General features: G+C 43.8%; 1 protein-coding gene across 4 annotated transcripts in view; it reads left to right on the forward strand.

Annotated features, from left to right (window-relative positions):
• Positions 1-6,000, forward strand: part of Prlr (prolactin receptor) — a 176,683-nt gene that overhangs the window by 47,786 nt on the left and 122,897 nt on the right. Inside the window, exon 1 of one of the 4 annotated variants that reach the window (XM_029544149.1) lies at positions 351-494. The exons of 1 other annotated variant lie outside the window; for it this stretch is intronic. The gene's annotated coding sequence lies outside the window, so the exon portion shown is untranslated. Of the gene's footprint in view, positions 1-350; positions 495-6,000 lie in introns of those variants that run through there. 2 more of the 4 variants (XM_029544147.1, XM_029544150.1) reach the window with 2 other exon arrangements.

Below are 6,000 nucleotides of genomic sequence, written 5' to 3' on the forward strand. Positions count from 1 at the left end.
ACCATTGAGTCTTAGAATGTCACTTCAATGTGTCCTGGATGGGATGAACACATGCTGCCTAGGGGAGTCGCTGATGTGCATCAAAGTGTTTACTCACCCCAGATCACATCAGAATCAACCCTTGTAAAAATAAATAAGGTATGTTGATTTTTTTGTGCAGATGGTTAAACAAATCTGGTGGGGCAAAATGAGTTCTAGGAATAAGGGATATCAGAGGGCAAAGCTGCTGAAGATAGCAAGAGCTGCACCTGGACAATTTTGGGGCATAGTCCTTGGCAGCTGTGTGTGGCTGTTCCAGGGGATTGCAGTGCCAAGAGACGAAGAACACTTGCCTGCCAAAGAGGGAAGCTGACTCAAGGGGGCAAAGTCAAGCTGAGCTGAATTCTAGGGAAATGTAGGAGAGCAATCATCCAGAGATACCTAATCCAGCCATTAGAGCCACTGACTGCTCTTTTCAGAAGTCTGGACTCCCTGACCTCCAAGGCCTCCTCAAGGTATGGAGTTTCCTTCCTCTGGAATGCCTCTATCTCCTTTCACTGATGCGCAGGGAGACTTGTGATTTGAGCTGGAAAAATATTGCTCTGGGAGGGAAGAACGCCCTGACTCTGTTGTCCTAAAGCAGTGTGACCTTGGAAAAGTAGCTAAACTTTTCTAGACTCGATGTCTTTCTTCGTTTTCTGAGAGGCTTGGAGTTCTAGAAATCATGGGCTCTTCTGAGTGAAATGGTTCTTAGAAACCTAGCCCAGCTTTGTGGCTGAAGAAACTGATGCTGAATTGAGAGGTTTAGTTATTGTCATGAAACTAATCTATTAAAGGCAGGGTACCTAAAACTTGAATATCTTCCTTCTCACCAAGAACCAATTCCACTAAGGCCCTTGGTGTCAGAAGCCTACATTTGTTCCTCCTGAGAAGCCTCTGAAGTACAGATTCTTCTACCTGCTTCAGATGTGTGCAAACTGGTTTCCTCTGATGGCTTCCTGCTGCTGAATAAAAAGTCAGAACCTTACATGTCAGACACATTTCCTGCCACCTCCATTTACCCTCCTGCAGTTCCCTCTTCCTAACTGGCTTCAAGCTGAGTGGAAGCAAGGATCTGATTGTTGTGAGTGGGCAGGTTCATCAGAGGGTACAGATAGACAGGCAAGAAGACTTATTCCAAGCAGCATCCAGTTTCCCAAGGGAAACTCCTATCCAATGGATGAACGATATTATTATGTAGGAATTGTTTTATGATCTGATATCAGGAATTTAAATAATCCGTTGTGGAATAGAATGCAGGCATATGGCAGCACAGGTTGGATGGGAGCAAGCTGGATGTTCTGCAGTGACTGGCTTCTCCTGGATCAACATCCTCCTCCTGTCCTCCCTGTCTTATCTTTGGCTTAGAGAGCCAGGTGCATCCAAGTACAGGATCCCAGATCAGCATCAGCACCTCTCAAAATCTAAGAGAAAAGTTGCCTCCTCTGGATACACTAAAGCCTTAGCAAGGTATTGAGGCCTCCTCTGGGTGACTAAGTTACACCCTCCAAGGTGATTTGGCTTTTATGTCCCAGTTAGATGGTTTGGTGTCAGCAGCATATTGTAGCTTACTTTGAGGATAAGTTAAGTTATTGGTTCCCATTTTTTTTTGAAACAAGGTCTCTCACTGAACCTGGACCAATTTGCCAAGACTACCTAATCTAGCCATAAGCAGTCTCCTGTTTCCACATCCCCAGCCCTAGGATCAAAGGCATGTGCTGCTGACCTGGGTTTATAGATGGATGCTGTAGATGTAGAACTCAGGTCCTCTTGCTTTTGCAATGTGCAACAGACACATGACAGATAAATCTGTCTCCCCAGCCCTTATTTTGTTCATTCAAATATCATCCAAATTTATCTGTGATAGTATATATGAGTGAGTTACCATTCCCCTTCTCACGCTAAGCCTTTGAGATCCAGGGTGAATTTCACACTAATAGTGTGCCCTGCAGTAATGCAGATATATTTCAGATGGAGCCTGCTGCCATCCCAGACAGCACGTTGTTGCAGGAATATGTGCTTTGAGCCCTGTGGTATCTAAGGTATATCTTTCAACCCAGATCTTTGATGTGTCAGAGAGCAGTGACATGGTTGGAGTCACTCGATCTGTTTCAGGGATTCTGAGCAGAAATGAGCCAGGAAATAGTGACCGTTCCCTGCCTAGCCATTCCTCCCCAGGAGCATCAATGAGCCAGTCTCAGGCATCTTTCCAGGCTGCCCTAGTCCCTTAACATGCCTCCAATGCTAGTTCCCAGCAGTGAGCATGTAAGACACCTGCCTTCCCTTGGTAGAATTCCAGTGTTAATTATTAACAAACAAATCCACGGTGCACCACAGCAAGATGTTACTGTAAGGCTACCAAGTTTCCTAGAACATGTCCAAAAGGACTTTGTTCCCACTGGGTTCCTAGTCTGAGGCCAGACCAGTGTATACACAAACAATGGGGGTGGTGTTTTTATTAGAACTTCAAGCTACCAATCCTGGAGAACACATTTGGAAGCTTTCTCTAGGAAAGTGGCTGTTCCTATTTAACCCTCAACCAGACAAGTGTCTGGGAAGAAGAAAGTCACACTGCCTAAGAGGAAACGGCAGTAGCCATCCATGACCTCTGGCACATTTATAGATAAATTCACCCACTGCATGCAGCAACTGTAATGGAGGATAAGCTTTCAAGAGACTTGATTTACTAATGACATAGACACAAAGGAGTGACATCCACACACCCTGGATGTTAGAGTGGAGGGGATGTGGGAACTTTGAGGCCTCTGAAGTAGAGACAAGGGTGGAGCCCAGAGAACAACGCTAACAATGAGAAGTGCAGATTGCTTCCTACCCAAGGAGAGCTGGATACCCAAAACTCACTTCTGTAAAGCCTCTCTTGGAGTTCCTCCAAATTTTATGTGAAACAAAGCTTTTCCCAGTGATGTAATGTGACTTCTGCCTAAGTCACATCACAGTACTGTCTTCTTAAACTAGGGTAGTTACTATCTGTATGGCCCTGGCAAACTCAACAGCTACTCCATTTCCACAAGTGACTCACTTGGGATGGGGGTGAGGGTTCTTGCCTTACTAGGAAGATTGAATAAGCACAGTCAAGGTGCTTAGACATCTATTACACCAGCAACATGAGTTCTGCCTTTGTTCAGGTAGCATCATGGCCTGAAGACAGTGAGGTCCATGCAGGGTCATTCTCTCAGGAAGAGACAATATCCGGGTGTCTATGGAATGAGATGCCTATCAGGATCTTGCCAGATCTGACCATGCTAGTCCACCCAGGTTGTTGGTATGGTTTTATCTTCTAACTTAAAACAAATGCTCTTTTGGGGAGAAAACTTTTAATTAGCTGATAATCTGATGATTATCAGGACTTCGATGTCATCACCATCACTAAAAGGCCAAAGTCTTGTGAGCAAGGGCATACAAACATACATGCCTCAGGACGCAGTCCATATATTCAGATGGCCAGTTGTTATCTAGATGTAAACATTCTTGGCTTACTTTTCTATTACAAACACTACAGAATTCAGGTCATTCGGAGACTGCCATCTTTCAGTTCAGAAAAATTATTTGGAAAAAAATCCTTCAGTTCAGAAGAAATTGAGCTTCTTCAAAACCCATGCTTCTTGCTGTTTGTAGCCACTAATTATTCCATAATCCTGAGGTTGCGACACTGTTCCGTAATGGGCTGCAAACCTAAAGCAAAGTTATCATATACGCTAATATCCGTGTCTATGGCCAATCCCAGGCCAACTAATTCACGTATTCCCTGTGGCTTTTCCTCCAATCGCCATGCAAGAGGAGTAGGGACACAGCTGCATCCTGGAGACCCTTTTTGCCATGGCCTGGAGCTCCTTGGACCTGGTGAAATTAAATGAAGACAATATCCTCTAGAGGGAGACCTGGGTCTGAAATCAGGATGCTCCCTGGTTGTAGGAGGCATGGTGTGGGCTTGTAAGCTTGAGTAGAGGACATGAAGCATAAGACCAGGGCCTTTTATTAAAAGCCTTTTATTGGTGATGTACCTCTAACAAGGTACATTTGGCAATTTAAACTGTGTCCAGGGACAGGCTGCTAGGAAACAGACTGAGGAGCCTAGAAACTCTGAGGAGAAGTTAGGGTGTATCCCCGAGACAAACTGGACACCTATCTATTGTTTAAGGGCTAGTCCTATAGAACAGGTTTTCTTTGTTCCAAATAATAAAAATAGGAGCTAGGTCAAGGAAGCTGTTGCAAGTTATTCTCTTACTTCTACATGCATCATGCATGCTGTCTCTCACATACACACACACACACACACACACACACACACACACATGCATACACATACAAATGTGTATGTGCATGCACATATACAAACAAATGAATAAATAAGTAAGCAAATAATTGTAAAGAAAATAATTTGTCAGATCAGTGAACTGAATAAAGATTCCAGGGAGGAGACCCTGGGTCCTTTAAATTGCATGCTCTCTAAGGCGATGCTTTTCTTAGCATATGATGGAGAAGAGGGGCACCAGCCATGGAATTCATGGGTCACTAAAGAGCCTGATAGAGAGATGCTAAGAGGCTCATTTGTGGATTTTAAGTGGATGAACAAACAAAGTAGGTTTATGGTTTTGGTGTTCCGCAAACTGTGATTTTCTACTTTAGCCATCCCACATATTAAACATAAAACTAAAAATATAATCAGGCTCCACGGGCTTCACCCCATCCCACCTTAGCATGTCTATTACTGTTGTCCTTGCTCTGCCAGGCATGTTGGTGAGCCTTTAAGGGTACGACTTCTGGAATGACTAGGAAACACAATCTGGCAGCAACCTCCCTGATCCGCTGCCTCTGACGATCTCTCTGCCTCTCTTCCACAATGATCCCTGAGCCTTAGGTGCAGGGGTTGTTTTGTAGATCGGAACTGGCATCCTCTGTACATTTGGATTGGTTGTGGTTTGCTGGGAGGGTCTCATTGTCTGTTGCATAGAAAAGTTTTCTCGATGAGGGGAAAGCTCAGGGGTGAGCACTGCACTTCTCTGTGAGTGTAAGGACTCTAGTTAGGAACTTTGCCGGCTTAGCAAAGTGCTGCTTGTAGGTTCTCGGCCATGACGTCACTGGCCCTTGCTATGTGGCTGGGTTTCCAGTACCAGGCGTGATTTTCCTCTTGTCAAGTGGGTCTTAAGTCCAATTAGAGAACTGTTGGTTAGCACCAAGGATTGTGTGCCACTTCTACTTTGTATTAGCATGCCATGTTGGTTATAATGGTAACCATATACGTTATATGTGTGTAATATACATACAATATATATGTTATGTATGTGTATTATATAGAAATCACATATATGTGTTATATATAACATATATATTCACACATATGTGTGTGTATGTATGAGTGTGTGTACGTGTGTGTGTGTGTGTGTGTGTGTGTGTGTGTGTGTGTGTGTGTTACAGTTCATGGGTGTCATAGACCTACTGGCTGCTTCTCTCCTTTGGAAGCTTACATGGTGCATTCTCATACCATGAAATCTAATCCTCAAGGAACAGGCTCTCAGGTCAGTTCCAGTTTGGGAGCCTCTGGTGCTGCATCTGAACTACTTGGTGTCTTCAGCATTAAAAACAAAACACTAGGAAGGTGTGTTGTAAGTACGTTTGTTGTTGCTGTTGTTGTTCTTTTTGTTTGTTTGTTTCTAAACCAATGGGTCACAATAAGCAGAATGGTGATGTGGCTAAGAATACGGACTGTGGAGGCTAAAGCCCTAAGGTTGAAACACCATGTCTTCTCTTATTGGAGTCTGACAATGTGGGGCAGTTACATAATTTACTTATGACTTTGCTTTGGTGTGGAGATAGAAATGATAATGTTTGCCCCTGCTGTTATCACTAGGTTTCAATCAGTTAGCATACCTGCAACTATTTTTGACTCACAATGAACACTCAGTACATGCTGGAAATGATTCTCATAGACAGAGCAGCACCTTTTATTTCTTTTTTTTTTTT

The sequence above is a fragment of the Mus pahari genome, chromosome 11 (assembly GCF_900095145.1).
Source record: "Mus pahari chromosome 11, PAHARI_EIJ_v1.1, whole genome shotgun sequence".
In the NCBI taxonomy this organism is placed as follows: Eukaryota; Metazoa; Chordata; class Mammalia; order Rodentia; family Muridae; genus Mus; species Mus pahari.